Raw genomic sequence first — 19,548 nt, forward strand, 5'->3', positions numbered from 1 at the left:
TACCAAAGTCACTAACACTTGGGAAGGACATAAGACACGTTTCCATTCTCGCCTATTTCGCATTTGTCACTTGTCTTCGGCACTATGGTGGAACCACGAGCAAAACAACCTCCGCGGACCCGCGAGTAGGGGAGGGGGAGAGTGGCCCATGCTTTCTTATGGCCCGAGGTGGAGGGAAAAAGGGAAAGCTGCGCGGGGACTTTTCGTCCCAAGGTTTTTTTTTCCTTGTGGTCGATTCGCGATTAAAATTATCCGATATGCCATCTGGTGAGATTTTCAGGAACCACTCCACGTAGGAGACCTCGCTGCGCTTCGCTGTGTTGAAGCCATTGAAAGCATGGGGAGCATGCAAAAAACTAGCGTATACTGTTCAGTTTTTTACTCTAAATCGTTTTTTGGTTCAGGACAAATGAAAAGCTTACATGTGTTTTCCACCCCGTGGAATCAACAAAATGAAATGTTTAAATAAATCAGGGAAAACAGAACTGATTGACAAAATTGACATCACTGAAATGCGGCAAGGAAATTACGAAGAATGTACGAGTCTGTTCACTCTATTTTCCGAAATAATCTCTCGGAAAGATGATCTTATTGCCATGAAAGTAAGTTTTAAATTGTTCTTTATGAATATAACATTTTTTTCGAAAACAATGTATTATGTATGTAATTTGGAACAGGTGCAAGTCGATTAAGTGCAAAGATGAAAATAGTTTGACAATTAATTAATGTCCGTAATCATAAAGGTAAGTCAGAAAAACATAATTGACATGCTAATGTTGCTGTTTCATTCAGTATGTCAATTTTCAGTGAAGACTGAAAATAGCCTGAATGAAATTGTTGTTATTGTTATTATTATTATCATTATCCGGTGTTGTTATTAAACCAGCCTGCCTCTTTGGGGGAAAAAATGCAACAGCATGTTTTCGTATATTTCCTCCCAAGCTTTGCAATAGAGGTGAATTGCTTTATTTTCAAATCATTTCTGAGAGCCCCAGTTAGGCAGTTGCAACGTTGGTGCAGTGCAGGTGAAACAGTACCGCATTCCTTGCAGTACCGCTTTGAAGAACCAGTGCGTATACATTAGTTTCGTGTGTGTTTCCCGTGTTGTTTTTATTATCAAAATTAAATGCTTCGCTCTCAGCACAGCTTCATCTTCGTTATAGTTCCTGGAATTCACATCGCATTCGCAATATTTAAATATAACGCGTAATTTAAACGTTTCTTCCATACCAGCAACGACAACACGCTGCTATTACGTACTACTACTGAATGTAAACAAAGATCTGTCCTACGTAGAGGTGGTAATTTTAATCGCGAATAGCACTTTATATCACACTTCCTTGTTGTGGTCTCTTTGTTAATCAACAGGGTTTTGTTTACAGTATGATGTTTTGTTTTCGGTCGAACCCGTATAAGATGCATATGACAGCGGGGTGAGGATTATGGAGTAAGGTGGCTAGTTCTGTGTCTTTCGCTTAACGGACATTGAGAGAATATATGATTAATCGTTTGTATGGCCTCACCGCAACTGCAGGAAGGGGTAGAAGCTAAGTGAAGTCGAGCAAGGTGTTGGTTGTTTCGCACGTGACCTGTGCGAAGTCTTGTTGTGAGTGTAATCACTGCACGAGGCAGTTGTAGAGAACGGAACCAAGGCTGGTGGTTGCCGACCTGGGCAACCCATTTATATGTTGTGGTATGGGACAAAGGTTGAATGCACCATTCATCCCAACTTGTTTGATTTTTTTTTACGTACTCGTGGTAGAAGGTCCGTGTATGGCAAGTGCAGTGGGAGAACACGGTACCTCCATTCTGGCTCGTTTAGCGAATGCGTCAGCAAGATCTTGATATACATTGAGGTCGCTGTGGCCTTTGATGTTCGTAAAAGTCACGATTTGGCCCTGTTGACGTAGCTTATAAACGTCCTGAAGAATTAAGAAGATGAAAACATTCATGCGAAAAGCCGCAGCCCCAGTTCGAGCCAATGTCTGTAGGACGCTTAAAGCGTCTGTGAGAATGAGTGTATGAGATATGTCCTGGTGTTGAATAAAGGTCAGTGCTCGGAAGATAATAGCATAACTCTCCGCAGAAAAAATTGACATATCAGGTGGTATCCTATACTGATGAGCTTCGGTTTGCCCTGGTACATAAAACGCGTATCCCACTTCGTCGCCGCGCTTGGGGCCATCAGTATAAATAAATGTTGCCTTAGGCCATTTTTCCCTATAATTATGATGTTGTCCTCTATCTTCGTAGTAAATTTCCAATGGAGGGACTAAGGGAAATTGTAGCTGATAGATCAGTGGTTGGGTATACGTAAATGATTGATGATATGCATCCCGATCGATGTTATAACAGTGGAGAAAGTAGTATGTGGGATCTGATGGAGTTAGAACCTGCACGGATTCCCATTCTCGTTGCAATGCAAATTCTTTATTAAAGGGGTGCGCATGATTTTCCCAAGTTTTTAATAAATATTGGGTAGTTTACTTTTGTCTACGATGAGTTAGTGAGGTTTCGTTACTTTCTAAATTGTCGTCCTTTATTTTCAAGATATTTAATATGTGCGATCCAGTTTAATTTTCTATCAAACCTGACTCCCAAATAAATACCTCTTTCAACTACCGGAATATTAGCGATCTGGGTGATTGTATTCGGATAGCTGTGTTGAGTGCGTAAATTGAATATTTGGATTTTGGACGAGAATGTCAAACCCATGTTACGTAATATTTTGTCGATGGTCAGAATAAGTTGCTTTGTGGCCAGTAATCCCTGTGTGGTCAAATAGTAGCAAAAATCGTCTGCAAATTGAAGGATTTTAAATTGGCCATGAGGTACAGTATGCAATTGTTGAGTATAAATATTGAAAAGCAGTGGACTGAGGGGGCGGAACGGAAGACAAAATTGAAGTAGAAACCGGAAGCGGAAATCACAGATCAGTGTTGCACAACGGAGTCCATTAGTGGTGACGTCACAAGCAGACGACGAGCTGGAACTGAGTCTTCACAACGTGTTTTCTTCCTATTCAATTCAATGTTATTTTCCTTCGGAAGGGGTAGCTTTAATAATTGCGACAGCAGTTATGAAACAAAATTATGATGCGTATCGTAAATCAATGTAAAGAGATTTCGGAGAATACGAGTATATATCACACATACCTTCCAGAGATTAAGGTAAAGAATAACCGGAGTAAGAAAATCATGCATTTTCATAATTCCAGTTCCGAGCACAGCCGAAGCCGACCCGAACTCATCCGATCTCAAGTCGGCCACGCTGCCGCCATGGATGATGGAAAACCAGTAGGCTCGGGCGATTGAACCGACGGCGCCCATTGGCTGAGATTTCTTTTGGAGCATTCGCTTTACTCGATTTCCTATGCCATTTATTCTTTACATTCTCATCTATAATGTATATGTTATATATAGACGTATTCTCCGAAATCTCATATTTACATTGATGTACGATGCAAATCATAATTTTGTTTCATAATTGCTGTCGCAATAATTAAAGCTACCCCTTCCGAAGAAAAATAACATTGAATTGAATAGGAAGAAAACACGTTCTCTCGTTGTGAAGACTCAGTTCCAGCTCGTCGTCTGCTTGTGACGTCACACTATTGGACTCCACTGTTGTAGGAGGTAGATGTACGAACTGATGGACAATTTGCACGGTCGTAATGGGGGTTATTCCCATTGTTATTCCTGAGTAAACAAAAAATAATCGATTATCGATGGCGGGCAAAGAACTTCCGGTTTGGCCAATATTCCAATGTAAACAAGTGGAATACAGATAATCACCGAGTTTGTTTTGTTATAAAAGATTCCCTTAAAAAAAGACGGTGTTCAGCCCCCCCCCCCCCCGAAAGGAATTCCTGGATACGTGCCTGAGTGGTACCTCCAAAGGTTGACATTTCTCCTACTCAATTCGCGATTAAAATTAACCGATGTGCCGTCATCTGGTGGGACTTTCAGGAACTAGTCTAAGTAGGATACGTTGTGTTGAAATCGTTTAAAGCATGGGAAATATGCGAAGGAGTAAGGTCTACTGTTCAGTTTTTTTGTGCTCTAAATCGTTTTATGGGTCAGAACAAGTGAAAAGTTTTCATGTATTTCCACCCCGTGGAATCAACAAAATGAAATGTGTAAATAAATCAGGGGAAACGTAATTGATTGACAGAAGATTGGCATGGGTAATAACACTGTAATTCGGCAAGGAAATTACGAAGGATGCATGAGTCTATTCACTTTATTTTTCGAGAGATTGCCATGAAAGTAAAGTTTTGAATTGTACTTTATAAATAAAACTTTTTTCTCTTTCGAAAAGTCATGAAGCGTATTACCCAATGCATTCATGTATTATGTATGTGTGAAATTTGGAACAGGTGCAAGTCGATTAAGAGAGAAGATGAAAATAGTTTGAGAATGAATTAATGTCAAATGTAACCAGAAAAAGAAAATGGAAATGCTAATGTTGCTGCTTCATTCAGTACGATGTCCATTTTCAGTGAGGATAGCCTGGTCATGAAATCGTGAATATTATCGAGAAAGAATTGTAACGATATGTTCGCAATTTTCTCCTGCCAGCTTTTCAAGTATAGGTCAATTTCTTTATTTTCAAATAATTTCCGAGAATCCCAGTTACAACATGAGGTGCAGATGATACCGCACTGCTTTGAAGAACCAGTGCGTATACATTAGTTTCGTCTGCGTTTTCCCTGTTATTTTTGCCTATCATAATGAAATGCTTCGTTCTCATCACAGCTTCACCTTCGTTAGAGTTCCTGGAATTCACATCGGATTCGCAATATTTAAAAATATCGCGTAATTTAAACGTTTCTCCTCCATAGCAGCTATGACACGCTGCTGTTTCGTACTACTGCTGAATGTAAACAAAGAGTTATCCTATTTAGAGCGGCCATATTGGAAGCGACACTAGCGCTCAGGTGGTAATTTTAATCGCGAATAGCCAGGACAGCCAAATGAGACAGCCTGTCATCCAGCATTAGGTTCTTTCACACGCTGAAATGGAAATTAGGATTGTTACAGAGGATTATCCATGTTACAACTACTATCCGTGAGCCCTCGGTTTACGCGCTTGTAAAATTGTACTCCGTGGGAGGAAAAAAATCAAATATACCTCATTGGGAAGCTTCAAGTATCTACTTTTTAATTAACGTTATCTGAATTTTTTTTAACTTTGTTTTCTTGCTATAATGAAAAATTAACTGAAAAGTGTAGTTTTTCCTTCCAATTTTCACGAACGGGGAACTTAACACCATACAGTTCATAATCGACTGTACATATAATCTTGAGATTTTGTGTACTTGAAGTTTGATTATTTTTGCACCTCTGTAGAAAAAATCAAATGCATATTTTTACTAGATACTTCAAATATTGATATTTTAGGGAAACGTGCAAACTTGAAATGCATAATTACAAATTCAATGAAATTGCAAATTCAATGAAATTGCAAAAACTGTTGATATAACGTATTTGATCAAATACCAGAACTTTGGTGTGTGTACATCAAATATGGTTCCAGATATTAATTATTATTTCTCACTCCTAATATGGTAAACAGGTGCATGACGTATGGCGAAGTGCGGACAATCTCAGACTCCGCGGGCTGCAGGCGACTTCCACAGCGTTGCCGCTTCGTTGCAAGAATCGCGTAAGTGCGTTCTGTATAGCCGATCCAAAGTATGGTCGCAGCATAAAATAATGAATGAAATATTTATCATATTGCAAATGGAGTACTGCTGTACTGCAGGATTTTTTTTTTCATTTTTTCTAGCTTTTATCTTCATATGAACATCGTCTCCTTCGGTACCCGGCGAAGGTACATGGTGGTTCGGATCCCACTTTAAACTGTAAGTCCAGTCCCGATTATGCTACCTGTGCATAAAGTGGACTTAAGGAGAACATCATTTTCTCAGTATTATTTTATGTCGCACATTTAAACAGATATATTGAGTACAACGATGTTCGATGAGGACGATTTGAATGAAGTCGATGAGAGATCCAGTCTTCTCTGTATAGACCGTGTTAAAAATGTGAACATAAACATTAGTGAGGTCTTGCCCGGTCCCCCGGAACTTCCGGTTTAGGCCAGTCCCCGTTGCTGCCAATCCAGATTCACCGGTATATACGAAGTAAGAAATGGGCGCTTGTTTTCATCAGTTGTGCGACTATAGCCAAGAAATGTATTTGTTATTGTTAATGTTCTACTACGAAAGAGTGGACGTCTAGAATCCGTCGGATGATCAACTGCAGAGCAGATTATTAAAATATGACGTATCTTTGTGGCCGCCAGTTGTATAGCATACTACATAAAGAAAAATGTCTCCTTAACAGGTGGGAATGCACCTCAGTTTTCTCCTTTATTTTCTGTGCTTGTTAATTAAACAGGCAACATCTTACGATTTGACATACACAAAACATGTACTGTGTAGACATTTTAGCGAAAAATCAGTCGAAGTCGATGGTGGCTTAGTTTGTAGAGCAATGGCGCGGTATGATTCGGGTCCTGGTAGAGCCTGCAATTTCCGCTAAAATGTCTACATATGCAACATCTTCTTGCTTTCTCTTCTCGACATTCATAAAATTTTCGGCTGTCTCTTTATGGTAGTTAAGTGTTTGAGTGTGTGTCGAACCCAGTAGGCTTTAACAGTAGCGTACGCAGGATTTTATCAAGGGAGGGGGGGGTTATTTCTAAAACTTTCTCCAAATTCACATTACCATTGTCTTATTAAACTTTAATTTATTTATTTATTTATTGAAATTTTCAGTACAGCAGAAGCCATTTTAAACCGGAAAGAAACAACAGTAAAACAGTACACTAGTGTTAAAATTAACACACGAAACAAGATAAAATAAAATAAACAAAATACGTATAAATATAAACATAAACAAGTCGAGACAGTTCCAAGGTAAACAGATGTGTTTCACAAAAGCATTACTTATATACAATTTTTTCTATGTTGGTGATAAAAGATGGATATGAACTGAATATATCGGTTTGGTTTGAGATTACATTGAACTGATTTGGTAGCCTATGAAATAGTGAACGTTGAATGAGTGAGAGTCTTGGAGTTGCAGTGTGGAAAGTTTCCTTGCTCCGTGTTTTGTGTCTAGGCACTCTGAGGGAGAGTTCGTGGAGTAGGATGCTGCATCTTAGGTTTCCATTAATTATCTTATGTAGTAATTTCATATCTGCAACGTATCTACGTGATTCTGGAGTATTTATGTTTCAGTTTATAAGCAGATTTCTCTTAGGTAGGTGTCTCAGGGCCGGCACTCTATATCGAACGATGGAGAGGAAAAAGGTTAGAACACGCTTGATCTTGGAGGTATGAGAAGGGGCAGCCATGTTCCAGATGGGTGAACAGTATTCTAGAATGGGGGACACAAAAGTTTTGAAGTAAATGGAAAGTGCTTTCGGGTTATGGATTTCGGTGAATCTGTAAAGTAAGCCTAGCATACGCATTGCCTTTTTTGTGATGGTTGATATGTGATTATCGAAAGTTAGTTTAGAATCTATGAGGATACCTAGATCTCGGTGTTGTGCTTCGTGTTAAATAATAATACTCATAATTAATTAATAATACTTACAATTAATTATTTAGCTGAATTACTGCTAATAATACTACTAATACCACTACTATAGTATTTATGAAAGCATCCAAGGAGCCGCGGTGGTCTGGTCGGTAGAGCTTCTGACAACCACGCGGGAGATCCGGGTTCCCGGAATTGGTTGGAATTTTTCCGGCTTCTTCCCCGATAATTCACATCTGGATTGTCTCCCTGTTCTTACCAACAAAACATTTTACAATAGTTAAGCTTAATGTCTAGTCAACAAGGTGAGACATTTTACAGTGACATATTCAAACGTGCTGCGGTAAACAATGGGAAGGCGAACTGGTGACTGTATTCTTGTCTGCCTAGCCTTAGTCTATACATTAGCCGCTTACAACGAACCAAGAACTTTCTTTAGTTAATTCTCATTGTTCACATAAAAAAATACATGTTCATTGAACACTGGCGTACGTAGAGGGGTGGCTGATGGGGTTACAGGCCCTACCGAAATTGAGAAAATCAGAATTTTCAAATAAAAATCCGTTAAGAACTTTAAAAAATCAAAATGTGTAAATTCGAAACCTCTTTTAAAGTGAGTCCCGATTACCATTTTTGTCTTTGAATACAATTTTAATAGACTGAAAAGCCCCAAAAATTAGAAATATTTTATTATGCATCCTGCCCTCCAAAACGAAGCCATGTGCTACCCACATTTACTATTCCAGCGCATACCGAAAAGAAAAATCCTGCGTACGCCAGTGTATTGAACATTGTTGCAACTGAGATACAAAACAACTTTTTTCTTTTAATTCATAGTTGCCCTCATATTTTATTTTCAAGAATTCGTGTTAATTTTCAAGACATTCAATCTGAAAGACGCATGTGTTTGGAATGCTGTGCTTTTCTCCGTGCTGCATGGAAATAATAATACAAATTATTATTAGTAGTAGTAGTAGTAGTAGTAGTAGTTGTAGTAGTAGTAATAGTATTGTCCCAGATCTTTGACTGTGATAAATTAGCTATTTAATTTTTTTTCCACAGCATTTTTCATATTTCACAAGTTCAAGAGGTGGGGTTAAACCCCGTAACCGCCACCTTGCGTACGCCACTGGGCTTTAACAATTTTTTTTTATGCCATGAAATTATCTGACTGCATACACGAAATTTGGTCCTGGCACAACTAAATCATCACTCAAAACTTGATTTTCAGTTGATCTGTGCAGTTTATTTCTTGTTCAATAAACCGCTCCAATCCCCGGTACTGCTGAAATATTCACTTTAGAGAGAGACCTTCGATCTCTTCGGCCTTAGACCCGAACTAGCACTACACCGAGGTTCCGGAAGTTCGACTGTCGTCAATGTCTTCAGCTTTGGACCCAAACTACTAGAACTAGTATTAGACTTCGTTACGTTACGTCATTTAGACCTTTTCATTTTCGAAACACTAGTGCCCGGTTCGCTCAACGCGCGTTAAATTTTAAAGAAGCGTTAAATCAAGTTAACGCTACATTAGCACATTGAGGCATTTCTCCAACCTTCGTTAAGGCTAACAGACCTCTAATGTCGTCGTTAATCTAAAGGCACTCTTTTGCTTCATTAAAGTGCTTAACAGCGCGTTGTGTTGTGTCGGAAATGAAATGGCGAAATTGCGTATGCCAGCTGTTGTGTTGAAAGGTTATCCCAAACCGATTTGAACACATTATTTTCATACCATCGCAAAACATACACTAGTTCGATTTCTTTCTACAGCAAAAATAATTTTCCCCATTTCGTATTTCATATTATAAATTCGTACTGCAAATCAGAAATCACATGTAAGTTAAATGAGAAATATTGTATCAATGTACTTTTTAAAGTTTTGTCAATAATGGCATCGTGATCATCACACATTATTCAAATTTTATTAATTTTGCCTGTCGAGCCAAAAATATATGCTTATAGTTAATTATACGAACTTGATGTTTTTAAAATGCATATTGGGCTTCCACCCTCAATGCACTGTAACCATAAACACAAAATATGGCATGACTTTTTAAAATAATGTAACCACCTTTCACATATTTCAATTTGTATAAGGTGAAGTTATTCAGCAAAATATTCGGTGTCGTCGTCCACGCCGTTTTCCAGTGGATCACATAGAAACTGGAGAAAGTCGTGGTTTCTTGTATTTATGCTTATAACTACCATTCCAATTTTATGTTGCTTTTTATACTGAAAAATGTCAGAAAACGTAAGAGATAAAATTAAAATGAAGCAACTGTCCTAGAAATAGGCAATACACTTCCTATACTCTCATTTAATGTAAAATAAATTTGTGACATTACACAATGTAGCCTGCAATATTTCAAAGTAGTAGGGAATTGTTCTTTCGAACTTTTCAAATTATTATCCACCTACTCCAATTAACATAATGGAAAAAAATGATTTTGCAGTGACGAGAATGCTCGACACAAATGTTCATCATTCTATATTCTGAATCACAAGCGGCTAGGGACAGCTGTAGCAAACTGGAGATGTTAAAAGCACCAAACCTGACCTGCCTAACCTAATCAAGTACAGAAATAAAGAAAACCTGCCTAACCTATTTACTTATTTAGCTCGTAGCTGTACGTAAGTACTGTAGAATAAAACATGTTGTTTAATATAACGTGAGTCTTAATATAATCACAAAATCAAAACAATTATTATGCAGTATATTGAAAATGGGCTGACATATAATGGTACAAATGGAAATTAAATCGTATTCATAACAAACTGAAAGAGCACTTAAAAATTGAAAGAAATAATCATCCGTTACATGTACAAGGTACATTTACGAACGACTACCATCTCATCACGTAATATAGATTACATATGTTGTTTCATTAAGGAAAAAAGCTTGAGGTCCTAAGCAGTTTCAGGTATATAGTTTCGTGCATGGACATTGTAACATTTTGACATTGTGCAGTGACATAAAACACACTACCATGCATTCGGAAATTATTCCTTGTACATACGTACAAGTGGTAATGATATTGTCTGAGTGCACTTGTTTTTTTGTTTTTTTTACCAGTTACGATAAATTTAATGTAAAATATCATGTTAATCAACCGTTCCATGTACAAGGTACATTTTCTGAATGACTACAATTTCATCACATAATGAATAACCAAACATATTGTAAAGAACCGTACTACACATGTATGTTTCATTAAGGTAAAAAAGCTTCAGGTCCTATGCAGTTTAAAAGTGTTGTCATTTCGTGCATGGAAATTGTAAGAGTATACATATTTGTTTGAAAAACACACTAACATCCATTCTGAAATTTTTCCTTGTACATACGTACAAGTGGTAATGGTACTTTCTAACAGTGCACTTGGTTTTTTTGTTGTTTTTTTACCAGTTATGATAAATCAAATGTAAAATATCATATTAATCAACCGTTCCATGTACAAGGTACATTTTCTGAATGACTACAATTTCATCACATAATGAATAACCAAACATAATGTAAAGTATCGTACTACACATGTATGTTTCATTAAGAAAAAAGCTTAATCCTAAGCTGTTTCTGGTAATGTAGTTTCGTGCATGGACATTGTAAAAGTATGTATATTTGTTTGTAAAATACACTTCCACGCATTCGGAAATTATTCTTTCCACGGTACAGTCGTACTAGTGGTGAGGATACTGTCTAACAGCGTACTTGTCCTTTTTACCATTTATGATAAATCAAATATAAAATATCGTATTGTATGATATATATATATATTTCTTTGAAAAATATTTGCACGAAACAAAAACACAACCATTCAGAAACGTCCCTTGTACATATGCATGAACGGTAACATATTGGTAAACATTTTACGTGCCTTCTTTTTTTGTCAGTGATTATTTGGAAACAGTAGATTTCTTGTTTGCAATGCCACATTCACATCAATGTCAATAGAAGTGACTTGCAATATTTACATATTTAATTGCCATGGCACAGTAAATTAAGTTATGCATGGTGTACATTTCGTGAAATGTTCTCTTTTGTTGAGGAAAATTATTATAGCAAACACGCGTTCATTTCCACCTTTAGGCCTCTTTTGCAATGCCATTTTAATATAATTAAATTTATCAAACTTCAAACAGATTACCCTAACCTAGAACAGTAGTTTTTATTTATATATTTTATTGGCAGTCGGCAGGCACTCATTGAAATCTAACTTACGAAATTACAGTGTAACTGTTAATCATAATACATAACATTTTCGGTGTGCGGACGTAAATACCTAACTAACATTCATTTCTTAAACATATATTTATGTGTTACACATTACTTTATTTATTTTGTTATTTTGTTCCTGGGATTTCATACAAAAAAAATCCGCTTACGCACAGTCTACTCTCCACGGTGCAACCAATGAAAACGTTGCATTTCTCGTATCAAAGTATGAGAATAGCAAGGCATCAAAGCAAAACGTCTCTAACATGTCGTTAGTTAACGGGCCTATAAAATCGCTTGAGCGAACATTAAAAGTTTAACAGGCTGCTATAGTGGAACCACAAGCAAAAAAACTTGCGCAGAAGCACATCGCGCCGGCGGGTGCGGGAAAGGGCAGGGGGGAAGGAACATTCAGCTGGCTCACGTCAGCATTGCCAGGGCTATTGATTTCTCGAGAGAAATCCTTAATAAACTATTGCTATGGAACCTCCAACGGGCAGCTCAAAAACACGTTTCCTGATCATCTTACTTGAACATGGAGGGAGATGTGGAGTGGAACTCCACTAAGCCGTGAAAAGTGCTGTTTGAACTGTGAAATTATGTCAAACGTTACTCAATTATGCTAGGACATTATTTTATTACTTTTACTACATTACTATTTTTAGATGACTGTATTTTATCCCACCCTAAACTCTATTTCTATTTTAGTTATTTTACGTCGCTTTTGTGCCTCTACCGGTAAGTACGACAATATGGATGAACGAAAAACTGATGAAATGGATGAAGTGACACAAACACAGTGAAACGTCTTTGCCTTACGAGGTAGAAACACTGACTTCGTAGCGTGGGCAAATTATGTTATACATGTATGTGTTTGTGAGTGTGTGTGTATTTCTAGCATGTGGGGAGGATGGGTGGCACCCTAGCATAAGCGTTGCTATCTTGAATTATTGAGGAAGACATGTTGTCTAATTCACCAAATATATTTCACATAGGAAATGCATTTTCTCATTATGGTGCAGGACGCGTACCCACCCCTATCGATAGCTGTACACCGAACACCAGCAGAAGGCAAATTGATTTGTTTTTGTTAGCATTCGACTTGAAAGATTGTGGAAAATCGCCGACAAGGAAAGACGGCACGTTAGCTTCATCTGTGAACACAACTTTCTACCATTTCCTGTCATAAAAAATCCTCGCGATAATAGAGGCATCGCAAACCCCTTGTGTCGATGCTGAGAAAGGGCAAATTTGAGGGTGTTTTCCACGCACCCTCTAACCGGAAAATGCGGAAGAGATTAAAGATGTTGGTCGGTTCCCTCGGGCTGTTTACTTTCTTTTGTTTGAAACATGTCCACTCCTGAAATGGAGATCTTCGGAATATTTTCGCCAAACACAGGGTGCTGGGTTTAGCACCATTGTTACAAAAGTATCTGTGACGTTTACACAGTAAACAATGAGCGCCACTCCCCTTTGCCCCCCCCCCCGGGAGCACGACTATGCCGCCCCTCCGCCCCCAAGAACGTCGTTCATCCGCTACTATTAGATCATCGGATTTTGCAGCAGATCTTCTGGTTTCCCAAGGAACGATCTCCCGAATTTTTCAAATCTGACCTGGCAACACTGCCCCGAACACCGACAACGGCACGGAAGTTGCGCGAACGCTTTGGACGGAAGGTTTTTTTCCTTGTGGTCGAGCTATAAGATTTTAGTGATGCGTTAACTATCAACTCGTTAAGAACGTTTTAAAGATGGTTGAGCGAACCGGGCACGAATCTCATAAAGCTACCAATGGACACTGACTGATCACTAATCGACTGTATGAACTGTCACACTTACCTCTGAAGTCTCTTACCGAGTCTGTTATACAGATCAACCAGGAAATTTAAGCCGCGTATGAAGATATACCTCATTATATTCTAGAACGTTCCGCAGATAAAACGAATCGTTAATATTGCCAGTAGTTGGACTCCTCTTATTCAAGAACGTTCCCGCTCGCGCTTTCCAGAGATTAAAAAATTACAACGAATGGCCCTACGCGTGGAGCTACGTTTGCAGTTTCCAAATGCTGACAAGTCTTCACATAGTGTTGAGACAACACCGAAAGTTTTCGTGCAATATTATCAACAACAGGGTTATACCAGGTTGTATCTTTGTCTTTCTAGTCGAAATCACCACTTTTAAATAGTCGAAACCAACGCACACACGCGTCTTGCGTTAGGACATTGTCACCTTACGTTTCCACAAGGATACGATGGTTTTCACTCGCGTTTTTCTTTTGATTGAACAAGAAAAGCAGGACGTGCCGCACATGCTCCTTATTTGGTTTGAAGGTCAACATGTTTCCCACACAAACCCAATATCACGATCACTCGCACTCGGTTGCACATCCACGGCGTTTTGACAGGTACTGTCCTGGCAACACACTGACGTAACAGTTGAGACTGTGCACCAACCCTTGCTTCCAACGCCATCCAGCGAGGAAATTAAGAATTATTAACCGGCACACCTGGTAGAACATTCTCCGTCTTGCTTTGATAAGTATTTATCTCCTTAAATTATCATCACATTATTCAAGAAAACAAAAATCTAATTTTATGTAGCTAAAACTGAAAAATTTCATGGGGGGGGGGCGCTCCAGCCCCTTGATCCCCACCTTGGATACGTGCTATTAAAAATAATAGGGTTATAGAACATTCTCCGTCTTGCCTCGATAATTGTTTATCTCCTTAAATTATCGTCACATTATTCAAGAAGCCAAAAAAGTAATTTCATCTAGCATAACCTGAAAAATTTCCTGAAGGGGGGACTCGAGCCTCTTGATTCCCTACTTGGATACGTGCTATTAGCAGTGATATAACATTCTCCGTCTTGCCTCGATAATTATTTATCTTCTTAAATTATTGTCACATTATTCAAAAGCCAAAAACCTAATTTTATCTAGTGTAAACTGAACATTTTACTGAGGGGGGTGTCAAGCCCCCTGTACTCCACCTTGGATACGTGGTATTATCAATAACAGTATTACAGAAAATTATCCGTCTAGATTTGATAATTATTTCTCTCCTTAAATTATCGTCACATTATTTTATTTTACATCACAAGAAACAACTTTCGGAGGGAGGGGGCTCGAGCCCCTAAGCCCCCCCCCCCTGGATACGTGCCTGGTACAGGTAATGAATGCTTTTTCCAAAGCACCTACAAGTAGGAGAAATGCACCTCACTAAGTGCCTTTTTATTCTTTCTGATACTTAAGAAATTATTTTCTTTCGATGCCTTCTTTATTTTGCAAAAACATAAAACTCTTTAAAACAATTTATTTTCATCATTTATATTATTTACTCTGCAACTTCTATTTATATCACTAGCTTCATCTCAACAAAGTTGATGAATTATGAAATACTAAATGGGAAAACTATTTTAGACCATTTTCACCCATCTCTCAATACAGGAAACAACACAACGTAGGGCAGGTCTCATGAATTAAAAGAGCTAAATATGATATCTTGTTTGTGTTTCCAGGTGTTACATCATTGTAAGCATGTATTAATACACTTACAGGCTACATTAGCTCAAAGAGAGATGGTAAATGTATGCAAGCATATACACAATATGTTTTCACCTGCTTCCGCCCTCCTGCAACTTTTTCCTGGCATTATCACAGGTTGGTGTGTAACCATCATGGGCATACCCAGTGCTCCCAGAAGTCTATGTTCATGGTAGATATACACAAAGGAGTGTTACAGGGGCAATGCCCAACAAAATAAAATGAGTACGAAACAAATAATAGTAAAAACGAACGAAACAAATAATACTAAAAACGAACAATCTTTAAGATTTTTAAAGTAGATAAAATGAAACAAATAAATACCAAAAAGCATCACTTCCTACAAACCGGTGGATGGACATAACATAAACCATGCACTACTAGTCACAAACAAATGTAAAGAAAAAAAATAGAGGGGGTGGGGGGTAAGCAGGCCCGTAGCCAGAATTGATCTCCAGGGGGATCTCACGGGTTATCAGGGGGGAGGGGCTTTGTAAATCAAATCAATTTTTCAAAAGTTTAACAGTGTTAAATGAAGGTAAATTATGTGTGGTGGGGAGGGGGGTCATTTAGTTACATAAAGTTTAGAAATATAACACACATACTACATTTTTATACTAGCTTATATCTTTTAAAATATCACTTGAAGTGTTAATTGACTGCTACTGAAATCATCCCTTACTACACACTCCATACTACGTTTGACGATACAGATATTTATATTACACAAGAAAAGATGGACAATATTCAATCATAGTGCCTACCATACATTCCACTCCTCGACCTAAACAACAACGATATCGTGGAGAAAATAGCGCAGAGGGATACGGATCCACCAACGATATCCGACATAAAGGTACTGCTTCTGTTGTATGCAGACGACCTGCTGATTTCGAACACAACAGCAGGTCTACAGAACGATCTAGACATATTACATGGATATTGCGGGAAGTGGGCCATTCGAGTAAATATCAAGAAGACCAAAATAATGGTATTTAAGAATGGGTATGTATTTGGTAAGGTTGAACAATGGAAATATGGAGAGATACGTGTCGATAGGGTGAAATAGTACGATTATTTAGGCATGGTGATGACAATAACGAGCAGGTGGGCAAGGCACGTACACAGGAATAAATGTAAAGCAATGTTTGCATTGGAAAAAACAAGAAAAATAAAATAGTACAAAGTACCAAATATACCATTCAAAATTCTGGAGGGGGTCTACGAGACCACAGTTAAGGCAACACTGTTCTATGGCATCGATCTATGGGTCTGGGAGGTAGGGGAAACCGTAAACGTCGTACAGTCTAGATTCCTAAACAAGGGCTAGGAGTAGGGAGGGGTATGACAACATGTGGGGCACTTAGGGAAATGGGAAAATTAAGACAGGAAGTGGATGCCAAAATGAGGAGCATTAAATACTGGGGAAAACTGATCACCAGGGAGGGGGGAAATTTGAAGAAACTCTGTGTACAATCACAGATAAGTGGGGGTAATTCGAGGCAATGGGTAGCAAAAATAAAGACGGAATTATACAGTATAGGGCTGGGATGGGTGTGGGAAGAGGGAATAGAGGGGAGAATTGATATGCAGATGCTAGGGGCCATACGTGCCAGATTGGAAGACATTAACAAACAGAAACTTTTGGCAGAATGCGACGCAAAAAAATATCGTTAACATCAGTGAAAATAGTGGATACGGATCGAGAATGGGGAAGGAGGAACTACGTGGATTTGTATGGGACAAAAGAAAGATCAGGATTGGCCTGGTTCAGATTGGGGGTATGGGCACAAGTTAAACTAAAACGGGAGGACGGGAGCGTAGAATGTCGGCTATGCGGTGAAGACGAGACAAAATTTCACATTCTCCTCCAGTGCAAAGAAAAAGGGGAGGCAAGACAAAAATATATCATGGAAATAAATGAAGCTAACATTGAGAACATAATGACAAGCGTTATTAAGAGGGAGAGATCGAGAGGGGGGGAGATGCAAATAAGGAATCTGGGAACTTTCCTACACTGACTGGGCAAAGAGAGCAAAGAAGCTCAGTGGGGATAGCAAACATGTGTAAAACGGGGGAGGGGCTACTAAATAAATAAATAAATGTGAGAAAATTTAGGAATCACTCAGGTAACAGTGCAAGTGTAGTGAAAGAGTTGAAATGAAATAGTGTTTGTGAACTCCGAAGCAGTGTGAATGTGGAAGTAGACTGAGAGGAGGAAGGGTGTAAGAAAATTATACTAAAACATTTTTTCATCCTTGTATGGTATGTACAGCTGTAAAGACTCATACTGGAAATAAATTCTATTCTATTCTATTCTATTCCCAAAAGTTGGGAGCTGTTAACCTTTGACGCAGATGCGGAGGGAAATTGCATAATTACACCAAAGTCACAGATTTCTGTATAAAGGGAGATCGCAACAGGGGCCACGAAGGTACAGATAGAAACTTTCTGAAGTCTAGAGAGGAGAATCTCCTAAATACTTACCGCTACTTAAGACTTCTTATAAATAAGATGAACGAATGTAATAGCTGCTGTTCATGCTCCCTGAATTTACCCTTCACCAAAGTTGTGAGCAAAATAATTTCTGCTGTCTACATTTTCACTTTTCACTGCAAACAAATTACACAAAATAGTTTTACCTAATGTCAAGGGAGGGGGTTGACCTCAGTGCCAGGGGTGGCTGATGGTAGTTCCAGGGGCTCTGCCTGGCTACGGGCCTGGGGGTAAGGGGTCATCAGCAGTCAAGTGTGGGGTCTAAATAGCATGTCTCTGCACATCACTGATAAACTTTCAACAGGCCGTAGAGAATATGAAGAGTTAATCCTATTACCTTGTAATAAGAGGGGGTCTCAGGTTCGATCTTCAGTGAACGCACATTATGACTATTTGGGCATAAACTGGACTTAAAACAAACTACCTTTTGCTCTGCTCATCTCGATACTAAGAATCTCCAGAAAATTGGAGTTTCTATCCTATATGATGACCTCCGTGGTAGAGTCGATACCACACCATGCTATGGTGCCAGAAGTCCCTGATTTGAATCCCACCCTGGGCATGGGTGTTCTTTGTGATTGTCCCTTTATCAATTTCATATCATCACTCATCCTCATCTTCGAAATTAATCAGAAGTGGCAGAAGAGCGAAATAAAATAAACCAAATCAAGTTCTATCATATTAGTGTGTAACCACATGGGAATGGTTCACAGTTGCCAATGATATTTAGTATTTCTGCTGAAAAGCAACAAACATTGTAGTGCAATACGGGATAGATTAGGCTTCCTGTGTAGTGTAAATGTCCCTTACAAATCTTAATAATTCATTTCATTATGCATCAAATACAATAAGCAACATAATTATGTAATTAAGGGGGTTCTAAAGCCATGCTAAAGCATAGACCCAAATTTCTAAGGGTAACCGTACAACTAACTTACTTTCGGTAAGAAAGAAATTTTCCGATATAAAAGATTGTTTTATTCACTAGAACATGTGAACCTTATAATTCTGTTACGATTGAAGGGATTTAAGTAAATAACAGAAAATATAAGGTCTCCGTCATGTTCAAACTGCTCCGTACAGATGGTGCTGAAGTGGTAGTTTTGTTAATACCGGTGCATTTTCTTTCTTTTATGACTAGTATGGAAAATTTCGTGGTGAAACAAAGATCACATGTTCTTCCCGCAAGCATCTGAAATACTATGTGAAAAAATGAAAACATTTCGTACCTTCAGAGAGTAGTGCCTATCATTAAAACTTTTGAAGTGGCGTTTCGTCGCAATATACTCCGTGGTGCAGATTTTAGCCAACACTGTTGCCGAGATTTCACTCCGTGCTTTCTAACGATATGATCGATGCAAGTTCTTGAAAGAGTGAAAATCAAACCAAGCTACCAGAGGATATCGAATTCCGTACAGATACGAGAACAAGGGAACAAATATTCCACGGAGGATGTTAAAAATTTGAACAAGCTCGAAGGTAAGTCTTAATATTTAATTGCTTGTTGCTTAATATTATCCATCAAAGGCAAAATGTTTGAAATATAGGCAAAATGTATAATTTATTTACATGTTGAAGAAATATCTTCTATGTAATATCGATGAGAATATCGCTTGACACTGCATGACTTTTTTAACTTCCAAACGAAGTTCATAATAATTCTTTGTAAATGTAAAATCAGATTAGAATGTTATATTTTACGTTAGGCATAATCCTAATAACTACCGTTTTGAGATCTTTACTGT

The sequence above is a fragment of the Lepisma saccharinum genome, chromosome 25, assembly GCF_977018435.1.
Source record: "Lepisma saccharinum chromosome 25, izLepSacc3.1, whole genome shotgun sequence".
In the NCBI taxonomy this organism is placed as follows: Eukaryota; Metazoa; Arthropoda; class Insecta; order Zygentoma; family Lepismatidae; genus Lepisma; species Lepisma saccharinum.